Below are 17312 nucleotides of genomic sequence, written 5' to 3' on the forward strand. Positions count from 1 at the left end.
GTTCTTGACCAGGTTTTCACACACTGCAGCATTTGGGCCCACTCCTTCATACAGACCATCTCCAGATCCTTCAGGTTTCGGGGCTGTAGCTGGGCAATACGAACTTTCAGCTCCCTCCAAAGATTTTCTTTTGGGTTCAGGTCTGGAGACTGGCTAGGCCACTCCAGGACCTTGAGATGCTTCCTACGGAGCCTCTCCTTAGTTGCCCTGGCTGTGTGTTTCGGGTCGTTGTCATGCTGGAAGACCCAGCCACAACCCATCTTCAATGCTCTTACTGAGGTAAGGAGGTTGTTGGCCAAGATCTCGCCACACATGGCCCCATCCATCCTCCCCTCAATACGGTGCAGTCATTCTGTCCCCTTTGCAGAAAAGCATCCCCAAAGAATGCTGTTTCCACCTCCATGCTTCATGGTTGGGATGGTGTTCTTGAGTGGAGTTTAGACCCAAAAAGCTATTCTTTGTCTCATCAGACCACACAACCTTCTCCCATTCCCCCTCTGGATCATCCAGATGGTCATTGGCAAACTTCAGACGGGCCTGGACATGCGCTGGCTTGAGCAGGGGGACCTTGCGTGCGCTGCAGGGTTTTAATCCATGACGGCATAGTGTGTTACTAATGGTTTTCTTTGAGACTGTGGTCCCAGCTCTCTTCAGGTCATTGACCAGGTCCTGCCATGTAGTTCTGGGCTGATCCCTCACTTTCCTCATGATCATTGATGCCCCAAGAGGTGAGATCTTGCATGGAGCCCCAGACTGAGGGTGATTGACCGTCATCTTGAACTTCTTCCATTTTCTAATAATTGCACCAACAGTTGTTGCCATCTCACCAAACTGCTTGCCTATTGTCCTGTAGCTCATCCCAGACGTGTGCAGGTCTACAATTTTATCCCTCATGTCCTTACACATCTTTCTGGTCTTGGCCAATGTGGAGAAGTTGGAGTCTGTTTGATTGAGTGTGTGGACAGGTGTCTGTTATAGAGGTAACGAGTTCAAACAGGTGCAGTTAATACAGGTAATGAGTGGAGAACAGGGGGGCTTCTTAAAGAAAAACTAACAGGTCTGTGAGAGCCATAATTCTTACTGGTTGGTAGGTGATCAAATACTTATGTCATGCAATAAAATGCAAATTAATTACTTAAAAATCATACAATGTGAATTTCTGGATTTTTGTTTTAGATTCCGTCTCTCACAGTTGAAGTGTACCTATGATAAAAATTAAACCTCTACACGCTTTGTAAGTAGGAAAACCTGCAAAATCGGCAGTGTATCAAATACTTGTTCTCCCCACTGTATGTGTTTTTTACTCAAACATCCGGCTCAAACCGAGAGGGATGCTATGTTAGCTAGCTGGCTATGGCTATCCAACACTGAAACTCTTCCAAGTCAAGGTAAGCTTTAAGTTTTATTAATTTATTGCCACCAGGGCCCGCCGGTGTAACTGCTAAACTGCTTTCTGACTGTACACTGTACTGCATGATTGTAGTGGGTTTAATAACGTGTTAGTTCTAGTAGCTATGTTGACTATAAAGTGACAACGATGTAGGTTGTTTGTAGGGGTTAACGGTCATGGTGTAGAGGTTTGGCTTGGAAAGGTTTTTCACCTGGTCACAGACAGATAATGTGTTGTGCACTGAAGTCCACAAGAGAAGGGAAAAGGTGACAGGAGGAGAGCACATAGATCGCTGCTAGAAGGAATTATATATACAATGATCAAAGTGACCATGCTGTTTTTATGAAGCTGATGTGAAAGTGAACTGATAATAATAATCCTCCCTCGTTTTAAACGACACCAACCACCACTGATACTCAGTGTATATCAATTAATTGGTGAGGGCACAAGAACAGTCTGCAGCACCCGGCCTCACCCTGCTGGACTTGGAAATCAAATGTCTACTGTTTGCAGATGATCTGGTGCTCCTGTACCCAATCAAGAAGGGCCTACAGCAGCACCTAGATCTTCTGCACAGATTCTGTCAGACTTGGGCCTTGAGAGTAAATCTCTGTAAGAGATGTAATGGTTTTCCAAAAAAGGTCCAGTAGCCAGGACAACAAATGCAAATTCCATCTAGACACTGTTGCAGTAGAGCACACAAAAAACTATACATACCTTGGCCTAAACAAACAACACCACAGGTAACTTCCACAAGGCTGTGAATGATCTAAAAAGACAAGGCAAGAAGGGCTTTCTACTTCATCAAAAGGAACATAAAACTCAACATCCCAAAATTATTCAGTTATATAATCCATTGCCCTCTATGGTTGTGAGGTCTGGGGTCCACTCACCAACCAATAATTTACAAAATAGGACAAACACCCAATTGAGACGCTGCAAGCAGAATTCTGCTAAATATATATTTTGTGTACAATGCAAACCCCAAACAATGCATGCAGAGCAGAATTTAGGATGATACCCGCTAGTTATCTACATCCCCCAAAAGAGCTGTTCAGCTCTACATCCACCTAACCTATAAAATAGTCCCCTCAGCCAGCTGGTTCTGGGGCTCTGTTCACAAACACAGACCCTGAAGACAGCTACACAATGACCTAAGCAAAAAATATAGGTATTTGACACACTGAAAAGAATCAACCACAAAAACAGAGCAAATGTGAATGCTATCAGGCTCATAACAGAAAGTACACAGGGGCACAACACCTGACCACTGTGACTGACTCCAAAATAAGAAAATCCTTGACTATGTAGAGACTCAGTGAGCATAGCCTTGCTATTGAGAAAGGCCGCCGTAGCCGGTCTTCTCTCGAGAGCCATATCTGCCTATGTGCATCCTGCCCACAAAATGAGGTGGAAACTGAGATGCACTTCCTAACCTCCTGCCAAATGTATGACCACATTAGAGACACATATTTCCCTCAGATTACACAAATCAAACATTCATAAACTCCCATATCTGTTTGGTATTTCAGACTGTGCAATCACAGCAGCAATCCCCGCTGTAAATGAGAACGTGTTCTCAGTCAACTTACCTGGTAAAATAAGTGTTACATTTAAAAAATAAATAATAATTTAAAGCAAGATTTGTGGTACGCTGCCATGAGAAAAGGGCAACTGGTGGAGCACAAACAACATTCTAAATACCACCAATATGTATCTGTTTATTTATCTTCCCTTACAATTCATACTACTACTATTTTCACATAGCTGATAATAACAGTTGTCTTTTTTTTCAAATATTGAGTGCAATGTTGATGTTTTTGTGTCTTCTCACTTTGGTTTACTGTTTATGTCACTTGTTTTGGCAAAGTAAACACGTTTTCCATGCTAATAAAGCCCCTTTGAATTGAATAAAGAGCCAGTTATTCCAACCTGATCTCGCATCCTCCAGCTTTTGTGGACAACTTGTAAGTTTGAGCGGATCACTCGAACTTCTGTTGGAGAAAGGGGTAACTGCATCTCTGTCCCCTTTTCCCCTTGTTGTAGACATGAGACGTGACATTTTGACTTTCTGTCCTCTTTTCCCCCATGTTGTAGACATGAGATGTGACATTTTGACTTTCTGTCCTCTTTCTCCCCATGTTGTAGACATGAGACGTGACATTTTGACTTTCTGTCCTCTTTTCCCCCATGTTGTAGACATGAGAAGTGACATTTTTACTTTCTGTCCTCTTTCCCCCCCATGTTGTAGACTCACCTCACGAGAAGCAGTGCATGATCAACACCATTCTCAGCAATGAGATCTGCTGGAAGTGATCTACTCTCTCTCACTCTGGGGGTAAGATATATAATTTAAACATCACAGATATAAATTCCCACTGTGCCCATATGATAAAATGCAAATGTGAATTGTGTTGTATTACTGAATGAAACTGTGAGGAGATGCACTCAGACCAGCCTTTGTGATTGAATTTTGGTACAGGCAGGGATGACTTGAGCCTCCAGAAAGTAAGACAAGGGGTTAAAAACAATTTGAACATCACAGATATAATACATTCCCAGTATGCCCATGATAAAGTACATTACTTTAGTTGGCTTTGAGCAAAACTTGAATGTAATATAACCTATTCTGATGTGTGGTGTGTGTGAACTATGTGGAATATTTTGGACCATTTGATTTCCTGAAAACAGGTACTGACTTGTGGCGTGATGAGAACGTTGATCGAGTGCCTCCCACCACCCCCCACCCCAAAAAAACAGATTGGAATAAAACCTCAAGATAAGAACAAAAACAAATTTGTGCAAAAACTATTTACAAGATATTTTACAGATGTTCACTGTTGCAGTGCCAACTTTTGGAGCATACGGTCCTTGAACAACTCCTCTAGTCCAGCATTATGAGTCTGCCAGAGGTCGTCACGCTGAATAGGGATGGTGATGGAGGCTTTGGTGGTCCAACAAAGAAGCAGGTGTTCCTTCCAGTGATGTGGAACTACCTGGTGCTAGTAAGGATGGTCTTCATGGAGGCTATAAGACCCTCCCAACTTGATATAGAAATCCTTTGACTTCACTGCCTCTTCAATGGTCAAGTCCCTTGCTTGCACCATAGGGATACTTCACCTCCACCACCACTGTGTTTCCCACCAGACGATCCTTTGAGGCACCCAGGATCCCAGACCCTGTGGCCCAAAGCCCTGACCCCTGTGGCCCAAAGCCCTGACCCCTGTGGCCCAAAGCCCTGACCCCTGTGGCCCAAAGCCCTGACCCCTGTGGCCCAAAGCCCTGACCCCTGTGGCCCAAAGCCCTGACCCCTGTGGCCCAAAGCCCTGACCCCTGTGGCCCAAAGCCCTGACCCCTGCACAACCATCTCTGTAGCTATTTTGAATGGCTTGATGCCGCCCTCTTTGTTATCTGTGCCCCCACTTTACAGACAACAACCCCATCCAACGACTAAACACCTTGAAATGCATTTGTTGTAAGAAAGGTGCTATAACCGTTAGTTAATCTTTATTTAACTTTGCAAGTCAGTCAAGAACAAATTCGTATTTACAATGACGGCCTACACCGGCCAAACCCGGACGACGCTGGGCCAATTGTGCGCCGCCCTATGGGACTCCCAATCACAGCCGGTTGTGATACAGCCTGAAGTCTGTAGTGATGCCTCAAGCACTGAGATGCAGTGCCTTAGACCGCTGCGGCACTCTGCAATACAGTTGAAGAATATTTAAGTGCAGTTTTTCCATAAACCTTTCATTGATAACTTGGGATTTTAATCACTTGACATATCAATTATATATTGGAAAGGATCCTATAAATCAAGACTGTGAATGAATGTACCTCTCCAAATAAATAAATACTGTGCCTCTGAAGATTTTCTCTGGTCAATAGAGGCTGGATGTCTAAAAGTCCATTCTGAATGTCAATAGATTTTTTGATTCATTCTCATCAATGACAACATTCTCGAACTGAGTTATCACTCATCGGAATCTGGTATCCTGGGTAATCTGGTTAGTGATTATATAATTGATTAAGTGTCTCTTTCCTTGTATACATGTTGACAGCTGTACAGAACATTGTATTGCTAAGATGCTAAAACTTAACTTAATAGCTACACTCACCGACACAGGATAAAGTCCTTCTGTAGCTCAGTTGGTAGAGCGTGGCGCTTGTAACGCCAGGGTAGTGGGTTCGATCGCCGGGACCACCCATACGTAGAATGTATGCACACATGACTGTAAGTCGCTTTGGATAAAAGCGTCTGCTAAATGGCATATATTATTATTATATTATCATGCTGGCCTTGACCAAACCGCTAAATTTCCCCTCACTAGAGCTGCACTTCTCCACATGGCCAGACTTCTAGTTAGTGGTCTTCTCCCCTTGTAACGCTCTTACGCTCATGCTTGAAAAAATGCCATACGATCTGAAAGACGACATACTGTACAAAGCAATTATCCAGGCTAAATAAGTATCTACTGCTCTGCTAACTAGCTAGCTAAGATGGAGAATATGAATGAGCCGGACAACGGAGATTTGTCTGGAACTCTCCACTTTACTGTAGTAGAGTTTGAATACACGTCACGTTCAACTACGGATACCTGTATAGTACATGACATCCCTCTTCATGAAAGAATGCCTCAAGCAAAACTGAAACAAAGAAATAAAACTTCTGACGCTTTATTACATTTTTTCAAATCAGCACTTACATTCAATTACAACACATTTCAGACATTCTTTTCACTTATATCAAATCAAATGTATTTATAAAGCCCTTCTTACATCAGCTGATATCTCAAAGTGCTATACAGAAACCCAGCCTAAAACCCCAAACAGCAAGCAATGCAGGTGTAGAAGCACGGTGGCTAGGAAAAACTCCCTAGAAAAGGCAGGAACCTAGGAAGAAACCTAAAGAGGAACCAGGCTATGAGGGGTGGCCAGTCCTCTTCTGGCTGTGCCGGGTGGAGATTATAACAGAACGCGGCCAAGATGTTCAAATGGTCTAATAATAATAATCACAGTGGTTGTCGAGTGTGCAACAAGTCAGCACCTCAGGAGTAAATGTCAGTTGGCTTTTCATTGCCAATCATTCAGAGTATCCCTACCACTCCTGCTGTCTCTAGAGAGTTGAAAAAAGCAGGTCTTGGACAGGTAGCATGTCCGGTCAACAGGTCAGTGTTCCATAGTCACAACAGTTGCCACTATAAGGAACATAAACTAAGTAAGTCTGTGCTGCGTGTTTTTTAGTCTGAATCTAGTTGGAACTTTGATCTCTCTACCTGATCTAGTTGTCTGACACGGTTGTAACTGTCTCTGAGGTGTGTCAGGCTCGTACGTACAACACCTGTTCTGGAAGTCACATTTTGTTAAAGATCCCCAAAGCACACACATCCCTGTGTCCCTCCTCTTTTCAGTTCACTGCAGCTAGCAACTGGAACGATCTCCAACAAACACTCAAACTGGACAGTTTTATCTCAATCTCTTCATTCAAAGACTCAATCATGAACAGTCTTACTGACAGTTGTGGCTTCTTAGCGTGATCTATTGTTGTCTCTACCTTCTTGCCCTTTGAGCTGTTGTCTGTGCCCAATAATGTTTGTACCATGTTTTGTGATGCTACCATGTTGTTGTTAGGTTGTGTTGCTACCATGCTGTATTGCTGTCGTGATGTGTGTTTTGTCCTATATTTTTATTTTATAATCCTAGGCCCCTGTCCCTGCAGGAGGCCTTTTGCTTTCTGGTAGGCTGTCATTGTAAAAAAGAATGTGTTCTTAACAGACTTGCCTCGTTAAATAAAAGTTCAATAAAACAAGCATGTGATCTTGTTAGATTTTGACTGATCATCATCATCATCCACGAGTGTTTGTGATCCCAGAGTCAGCACTAATCACTGACTCAGTTTGTGAAAATGCTTGTTCGCTCGTATTCAGTATATTCTTCCATCCAGCGTACGACAGCTGGTTGCCACGTCTCCTCTCTGGAGCCTGAGGTATTGTAACGGTTTTGACTTGAGGTTATTATTTATAGGGGTGCCAGGTAGGTTGTGCCTACCAGAGAAAACATTAGTTTCTCCTTTTAGTTTGGGTGGGAATGAGTCCCATCTGGTCCGTCAAGTCTACACCAATACAAAGGACTTATGCAAAAGTCAGGATGGAAATAAACGTTTCATAAACATTGGAAAGAACTTCAAAATCAACTATATTCTTTTGCGTGGGTTGTATTAACAACATCAATGATTACACACACATATAATAATATAACACAATGAGTTCTGGTTCCTCCAGCCCGGTAAAGGAGTTCAGTGAACTCAAGTGACTTTTGTCACGCAATGTTTGTCCGTTCATTCAGTGTAGCGTAAACACAGTATTTAAACATACCATCAATATAACAATTATTTTACCACAGAACTTTAAAGCGTATCAACTCTTACTAAGTCCTCAACTAACTACACATATCATCACAGTATACCTCACATCAAAACAAATGAAATACCGTATACAAAAAGGTTGTAGTCAGTCGGTCAGTCAGACAATGCAATTCGCCAATAGATCTCCAGCGGAGAAAGGCCACGGAGAGGTGTAGTCCACGGACGGAGAGGTGTAGTCCACGGACGGAGAGGTGTAGTCCACGGACGGAGAGGTGTAGTCCACGGACGGAGAGGTGTAGTCCACGGACGGAGAGGTGTAGTCCACGGACGGAGAGGTGTAGTCCACGGACGCAAAGAGTGGATCCGATCCTGGTTAAACTCTATTAGGCAACAAAACACACGTTTAACGGCAACAAAACAACGGAATAGAGAAGCTTCGGGAACTGAGGGTTGAACACATCCTCAGTCACGTCTCCATCACAACCCCACTTTTGTGCAGCTGATGCTGGCTATTTAATTGGGAATTAAAGGGAAAGCGCCCTATTGGAAAGAGCTGAACTGAGACGGTTCAGAAAAATTCAGGGCCGTCACACACCCCCTCCCCTGGAAAAAGCCGACCATTGCCCTGGAAGGCATATCTTGGTCGGGGAAACCGAGAAAGGTCTCCTCATCGCTTTCCTCTACAAAAATATTAATGACTTTTTGGAGCTCACACTCCTCAGCTGAGGGATCACAGGCCTTAAGGTGTGAGACTTCTGGGTCTGGGAATCCGAGAAAAGTCTCCTCACTATCCTCTTCAAAGATATCCAGGACCTTGCGGCACTCAATCGCCTCCAAATCCTCAGCCGAGGGGTAACAGGCCTTAAGGCGTGAGACATGGACAATGCGCATATCTTCACCTGTGTCCTCTTTCACCACTCGGTAGTTCAAAGGGCCCATCTGCTCCACAATCCTATATGGTCCTTGCCAATTAGGAGCGAGCTTGGCCGAGAAGAATTGTTCAGCTTTCGAGTAAGGATGAGAGCGAAGCCACATCCGATCACGAAGCTGGAACTGCATGTCTCGTCTGTTCTTATCATAATTTCTCTTCTGCTTGAGTCGAGCCTGGATCATGTTCTTTGAGACAAGAGCTCTCAAGTCATGGAGATGGCCTACCTGGTCATAGCAAGCAGCGTCTGGAGTAAGCTGCTGGGGCTGTAGCACCATATCCAAGGGTCCTCTGAGAGGACGACTTAGGTTCAGCTCTGCAGGTGTGACTCCAGTGGACTCTTGCACAGCAGAATTCAGGGCAAATCGAAACTCATGAAGGTGCTTGTCCCAGTGTTTGTGCTGGGTCCCTACATAGGAAGCAATCATTGTCTTCAAGGTTCGATTTACTCTCTCAGTGAGATTGGTCTGTGGGTGATAGGCCGTGGTCAACTTCTGTCTCAGGTTCCATCTTTGGCAGGTCTCCTCAAAGAGATCAGAGACAAATTGGGAACCTCGAGCAGACAGGATGTAATCAGGCACTCCCCAGCGAGTCAGGATCTCTTTCGTAAGGATGTTAGAGACGGTCCTTGCTGTGGCCTGACGCAGGGAAAAGAGTTCCACCCACTTTGAATAATAATCAACAAAAACAAGCATGTACACATTCTGATTGGAGCTTCTAGGAAATGGACCCATCAAATCCGCTCCTAACATTTCCCAAGGTCGGGTAACCACCGTTTACTGCAACTTGCCAGCAGGCTTTCTACCTTCTGGTTTGTACATTTGACAAACCTGACAGTTTCGGATGTGTGACTTAACATCCATGCTCAGATGTGGCCAGTACAGTAACGCTTGCAACCGCTTGTAGGTTTTGAACCTGCCCAAATGACCAGCTAATGGGTCTTCATGGAAATGTTGAAGCAGTTGAAGGCGTAGAGTTTCAGGTATGTACATTTGGTAGAGTGTTCTGTGAGGTAGTTGTACAACTCGGTAGACTTTATCTTCAATGATGGTCAGCTTTGTGGTAGGATTGACCATCTTTTCTCCATCTTCCAGGATAGTCTGGTACAAAGCCTGTACTTCTGGATCATCCTGTTGGGCTTTCCATATGGCCTCATCAGAGATGGGAAAGTCCGTTTTGGCCGAGTCTCGACTGCTTGACAGGACAGTAGCACATGTAAGATGAGGGCCACCGTTATCACAAGCAGGAGCTCTGGACAAGGCATCTGGAACAGTGTTGTATTTTCCTTTCCTGTATTCCACTGCAAAGGTGAACTCTTGCAACCGTAGAGCCCATCTTATGAGTCTGGTAGTTGGTTTGTTGGTCTTGAACACCCACACAAGGGAGGAATGGTCAGTGACCACAGTGAAGTGTCTACCCTCCAGGTAGTACCTCCACTTTTCCAAAGCCCAGACAACTGCAAGGCACTCTTGCTCGGTTGTGGAGTAGTTCCGTTCTGCTCCATTCAATGTCCGACTGGCGAACGCTAGCACTTCTTCAGTGCCAAGTCCAGTCTGTTGGACTAGGACAGCACCAAGTCCAACATCACTTGCATCAGTGTAAACAACAAAAGGGCAATCAAAGTTGGGATGACCTAAAATGGGAGGTGTGACGAGATGTCGTTTCAGGGTTTCAAAGGAGGTCTGGCACTCTGCCGTCCATTGGAATTTTGCTCCTTTTCGCTTCCACGCGTTGAGGGGTTCTGCCACCTGGGAGAAGTTCGACACAAACCGATGGTACCATCCAGCCATACCAAGGAACCGTTGAAGGGCCTTGAGTGTGGTTGGCACAGGGAAGTCTTGTACAGCCTTTGTCTTTTCAGGATCCACATGAATGCCGTCGAAAGACACAATATGGCCAAGGAACTTCAGTGAGGTGTGGCAGAAGTTGCTCTTCTTCATATTCAAGGTCAGACCAGCTTCTCTTAGCTTGTCCAACACTGCTTGAAGATCTTGAAAGTGTCTTTCTCTGTTCTGAGAGTAGATAATTATATCGTCCAGGTAGACGAAACAGATCTTCCCTTTGAGCTCACCTAACGCAATCTCCATGAGTCTTTGGAAAGTGGCAGGGGCATTCTTTAATCCAAAGGGCATCACCTTAAAGGAAAACAAGCCCTCGGCACAGACAAACGCAGTCTTGTCCTTGCTTTCCTGGTCCATCTCAACCTGCCAATAACCACTATTGGGGTCAAGGGTAGTGAACACAACAGCGCCAGACAATGACTCCAGGATCTCATGGATGGTGGGAAGAGGATAGGCATCAGTCTGGGAAACATTGTTGGTCTTCCTATAGTCCACACAAAATCTAAGACCACCAGTCTTTTTTGGGATGAGGACAACAGGAGCAGCCCAGGGAGAGGAGGAACGTTCTATTATATCTTGGGTTAACATATCATTTATGAGTCCCTTTTGGATGATTAGCTTCGCTGGGGACAAACAATATGGCTTTTGCTTGATCGGCATTTCCTGTGTAAGGAATATTTGGTGCTTCAGGAGCCTGGTGCATCCTAACCTTGAAGTACATACATCAGCATTATTCTGCAGCTGCTCCAACAGCCTTAACTCCTCTGGCTGTTCCAGCTGAGCTCTTCTCACAGCCTGTAAAAGGAGATCGTCAGAAGGATTATCAAGGGTTAGTGGTACCGGAGCAATGGCAGAGAAGACTGCCACATTTGAACCCCAATCATGTAACTTTGTAGCTTCTGATTGGTGCGGTATTAACTGAAAGGAAGGGGATGTCGATGGGGGGGCATAGGCAGTGACTCTTTGAGTTTCCGCTCTGGTTAACGCACCCAGAGTAGGATGGTCATTCCTGCGAAGAGAATTAGGTGTGTTGGCCTGTTGTGATTTGTGGTTTCTGGAAGGGTTTACTTGATACGGTCTTGGACATGTAGCTGAAGAATGTCCCTTTTGGCTACATCTCCAACAGAACATGAGAGGGGTCTTGGCTGGATACTCTGGCTGTTGTTGATGGTCTGTCTTGGGTAACTGTTTGGGTGTCTGTTTCTTTCTCTGGTCATATTGCTGTTGGCATTCTCTGTCCTTCTCAAACTGCTGTCCCAAGCGAACCAGTCCATCGACAGTGGTGACTCGTTCTCGGAGTTGACTGGCTAGTAGTGGGTTGATGTTCTTCAAGATCAATTTAATGACCTCTTCCTCTGGTAATTGTCTTGTTTGTCTCTCGTAGTAGCTTTTCTTTTTAAGCTGTCTGTTCTTCAGCTTGTCGTGGATTTGAACGTTCCCTTCAGGAGTCAGTAGGGTGGTAGAGGTTGGCAACTTGGACTTCAGCCGTCTTCCCATTAGTAGAAGGGGCTGGTGATAACCCTATGCCTTCTAGTGGTGTGTTGCTGTACTCCAGTAGAGCTATGTAGAGGTCACTCTTTGTGCCTTTTTAAGCAGGTTCTTGACAGTTTGCACAGTTCTCTCCATCTGTCCATTTGACTGAGCATGTCCTGGACTGGAAGTTGTGTGCTCGAACTCCCAGCAAAACATCTGAACTTGGCGCTTGCATATTGTGGACCATTGTCGGAAACGACAACATCTACTATGCCATGCCTGACTAATCTAGACTTCATGGCTGTGACGACACATCTGCTCGTAGTTTCAGTCCGTTTGGTGAGCTCTGGATATTTGGAGTACTAGTCGACACAGAGAAGATACTCTGAGATGTTGTAGTGAAACAGATCAGTGCCGATCTTTTCCCGCAGTCTTTCTGGTGGACTATGTGGAAGCAGTGGCTCTCGGGTTGCTGCTCTTGTTGGCGTTACAGACAGCGCACTGAGACACAATGTCCTCAATCTGGGTTGACTAACCTGTCCTCAATCTGGGTTGACTAACCTGTCCTCAATCTGGGTTGACTAACCTGTCCTCAATCTGGTTTGACTAACCTGGTCAATATAGAATGTCTTTTGCACTTTCTTTGCACTTGCCTCTTCCCAGGTGTGATTCGGCACCTGTTCAGCATTTTCTTGTCTCAGTTGATTTGGTACAATGAGTTTTGCAGCTTTGAACATCAGTCCTGACGTATAGCTGATTTCCTCCTTGAAAATGTCCAGCATGGATGGATTTCTTTGGGAACCACACTCTTCACTGGGCCATCCACTCATCGTTGTTACTCTCAGCAGTTGCATTGTGGGATATTCTACTGTTGCTTTCCTGAAGGCTTGTAGCTTCTCCTCTGAGATTGGCAGCTGAGGTGTTATCCAGTTTACCTCCAACTCCTCTCCCAGCAGATCTTCGTGTTCGTTGAAGTTGGCTCTACTCAAAGCGTCTGCTACGTGCATTTATTTTCCTGGCTTGTAGGTGACAGTGAGACTGTATCTTCAAAGTCGGAGCAACATCCTCTGCAGCCTTGAAGGAGCGTGATGCAGCAGGCTTCTTGAATATGCTCTTGAGAGGCTAGTAATCACTTTCAACTTGTACCACTCTGCCATACACGTACTGATGGAACTTCTTGCATCCGTAGACTATGGAAAGTAGTTCCTTCTGGATCTGTGCATATCAACGTTGAGTGATGAGCCATATACAACAGCTCTACCATCTTGGAGTAGGACTGCTCCCATACCTCCTGAACTGGCATCTAGTAAAAGTAATAGGGGTTTATTCATGTCATAGAACTTCCATGTTGGCACATTTGTTGCCAGTCTTTTGAGTAAAAAAAACAAACAAAAAACGGTTCTTATGTTTTTGTTCCTAATGCCATTCAGTGTCACTCAAGTAGCTTTCTGAGCAGAGTGTTCACCTCAGACAGGTTGGGAATGAATTTGGCAAGATTGGTGTAGAATGCACATGAATCTCTGCAGTGCTTGTTTGTCTTCGGGTAGAGGCAGCTGCACCACTGCCCACACCTTCTCATTATCTGGTTTCAGACCACTGGCCATTAGCATCTGCACCACGGCCCTCACGTTCTCATCATCTGGTTTCAGACCACTGGCCATTAGCATCTGCACAACGGCCCTCACCTTCTCATCATCTGGTTTCAGACCACTGGCCATTAGCATCTGCACCATGGCCCTCATCTGGTTTCAGACCACTGGCCATTAGCATCTGCACCACGGCCCTCATCTTCTGGTTTCATGTGACCAATATACTTTATCTCTGTCATTACCATTTTACATTTCTTCCTGTTTAGTTTTAGATTGTACTCGCTCGTTCTGTAGCAGCTTGACCAGTCTGCGTTCATGTTCCTCCTTAGTTTCACCCCAGACCCAACAAATGATCGATGACGTCAACGACTCCATCCAGGGCTTCAATCATCTGTGCCAAGGGTCTCTGGAACACCTCAGACGCAGATGAGACACTGAAAGGGTAAACACACAAATCAGATTACATTGTTTAATAGTCACATGTACAGGGTTGCAGGTGTGATTGCAGGGTACAGTGCAAATCTTCAGCTTGGAGCTCCAACATGCAGGACTAAAGTGAAATAGAATAATGACAATGGTCCTAAATAGAATTGAACTAGAACTATTGGGCATGTTGAAGTTACAGATCTTGGAACTTCTCAAAGTAAAGTTTAATCTGTCAGAACTCTTGGTTCGTGTCCAATACAGAGAATATCTTAGTGTTTGGTATGTTGGACACAACTTCCTCAACAGTGAGCAGTTGGTATTGTTCCTGTTTGATCGCTTTGTTTATTTTATTATTATCATTATTATTTTTAAATTGTAGTCTTCTGTCTAATGTATTTTGCGTTATACATGTCGGACCACAGTAAGACTAGCGGTCGCCATTGGCTAATGAGGATCCTAATAAATCACGTCAAATCTATACATATCCGGATCGTGTTAGGTTTGTCCACAGTGACCATACTACTAATCCTGTCTGTCAGTTCTGTTTGCTTAGTGATTCACTTCCTTGTGTCCGTTCTATTTAGTTCCTCAATGATCTTGTCTTTGAGAGGAACTGGAACCTTTCTCTGGGTGTGTTCAACTGGTGGGTCTAACTGTATATGACTGTATATGACATGGTCCTGGCATGCATCCTAGACCAGAAAACAGATCTTCAAAGTCTTTCAGTATGTCAATATCTTTGAATGTGATATTTTTTAAAATATATATTTTTTATTTCACCTTTATTTAACCAGGTAGGCAAGTTGAGAACAAGTTCTCATTTACAATTGCGACCTGGCCAAGATAAAGCAAAGCAGTTCGACACATACAACGACACAGAGTTACACATGGAGTAAAACAAACATACAGTCAATAATACAGTATAAACAAGTCTATATACAATGTGAGCAAATGAGGTGAGAAGGGAGGTAAAGGCAAAAAAGGCCATGGTGGCAAAGTAAATACAATATAGCAAGTAAAACACTGGAATGGTAGTTTTGCAATGGAAGAATGTGCAAAGTAGAAATAAAAATAATGGGGTGCAAAGGAGCTAAATAAATAAATTAAATACAGTTGGGAAAGAGGTAGTTGTTTGGGCTAAATTATAGGTGGGCTATGTACAGATGCAGTAATCTGTGAGCTGCTCTGACAGTTGGTGCTTAAAGCTAGTGAGGGAGATAAGTGTTTCCAGTTTCAGAGATTTTTGTAGTTTGTTCCAGTCATTGGCAGCAGAGAACTGGAAGGAGAGGCAGCCAAAGAAAGAATTGGTTTTGGGGGTGACTAGAGATATACCTGCTGGAGTGTGTGCTACAGGTGGGAGATGCTATGGTGACCAGCGAGATGAGATAAGGGGGGACTTTACCTAGCAGGGTTTTGTAGATGACATGGAGCCAGTGGGTTTGGCGACGAGTATGAAGCGAGGGCCAGCCAACGAGAGCGTACAGGTCGCAATGGTGGGTAGTGTATGGGGCTTTTTTGACAAAACAGATTGCACTGTGATAGACTGCATCCAATTTGTTGAGTAGGGTATTGGAGGCTATTTTGTAAATTACATCGCCAAAGTTGAGGATTGGTAGGATGGTCAGTTTTACAAGGGTATGTTTGGCAGCATGAGTGAAGGATGCTTTGTTGCGAAATAGGAAGCCAATTCTAGATTTAACTTTGGATTGGAGATGTTTGATATGGGTCTGGAAGGAGAGTGTTATGTGTTCTGTTCACCGTGCTTAGTTGTTGACATTGCTGGAGCATCTCTTTCAATCATCTGTAACTCAACCTTGTGTCTATGTACTATGTACACACCGATTCATGACCCAACGGCGACATCTGCTGGCAGTTTTCAGTTTTCAGTTGGACTGCTTCAACTTTTCTCTGTCCAAGCGAGTTGAAGATATTACTTTGCATTCAGCACGTGTCAAGCTTGTATGTTACATCTTAGTTGTTTATTCTCAGTCCATTTATTTTTGTCACTGTCCATATCTACTGACACCTTGGTTCGAATCTTGGCTGTATCACAACCAGACGTAATTGGGAGTCCCATAGGGTGGCGCACAATTGGCACCAGCCCGTCCGGGTTTGGCCGGTGTATGCCATCATTGCAAAACATTATTTGTTGTTAACCGTCTTGCCTAGTTAAATAAAAGGTTACATTTAAACAAAAATATATATCTGATGTGACAACTTCAATGTGTTTTAATTTTCCAGTCATCTCAACTTCAATTGTGCCTAGGAACATACTGTCATTCTCCTCACTCTGCTCAACGGTGTGCATTATCCTGGGTTGGCTCTAAAATTCTTCTTCTTTTGGCAGGATTTACATACTTGACCATAGGCTGGGCATTTCTGTGGTCATGCTTGCAACCACATCTATTGCAATTTACACACATGTTTAGTTCATCTTGAGCTGCCTTTACTCTGTTCTTCTTGAACCTCTGCAGTACTGATACTTTTTATATGGTGTACTTCAACTTCCTCATTGACCATTTTTACCCGACTGGACGTGATTTTACTAGCACAACACACAATATCTTTAGCCAATGTGAGATCTGCCTCTTTCAACAGCTTGTCTCTTTTTCTGTTTCAGCGTGGCAATTATGTCTTTCTCGCCTTCGGCAAATTCAAACCTGTTGCATACCTTGATTGCCTCTCCCGCGATGTCTAGAACGTAGCACATTACACTTTTTCCTCCTTTTCAGCAATGCCACTCGCGGTCAGAAACAATTCAAACTTGTGTATCCAAATCTTCCAGTCTTCAACAAAAATGTCCTTGTAGACAAGCTAGATGTTGGTTGTAACAGAGCCATCTTCTATTTTTCGCGGTTTATTCTGACACCATGTTATGTTGTTACAATATTAATGAGCCGGACAAAAAAAAGTACAGTATCTCCAAAGTTATAAAAAAAATCTAGTATCTCTGCCCGTGCCTGCTTACCACAGGGTCATTGCTATCCGGGTTCCCTTGGACGTCCCTACCACGCATTGAATCTGTTAAATGGTTATGGTTACGTTAGGGGTTTTAGAGTAGGCACAAAGATATTTATAGCCCCTTCTGTCTGTGTTAGGGACGTCCCAATGATTCCGGATAGCACTGACACTTGCCACAGAGGCTTGTAGCCAATGAAAACAACCTCGGGAGTTTAAATGTCCGTTGAGCAAACCAACGCTAAAATGGGGGAGAGAGGCTAGGGCTGTATTTGAAAATGTATACATTATGCAAATACAAAACATATTAGCAATTTCTATGATATTATAATAAATTCCTGAT

Source organism: Oncorhynchus gorbuscha, linkage group LG06 (assembly GCF_021184085.1).
Source record: "Oncorhynchus gorbuscha isolate QuinsamMale2020 ecotype Even-year linkage group LG06, OgorEven_v1.0, whole genome shotgun sequence".
NCBI classification, from domain to species: Eukaryota; Metazoa; Chordata; class Actinopteri; order Salmoniformes; family Salmonidae; genus Oncorhynchus; species Oncorhynchus gorbuscha.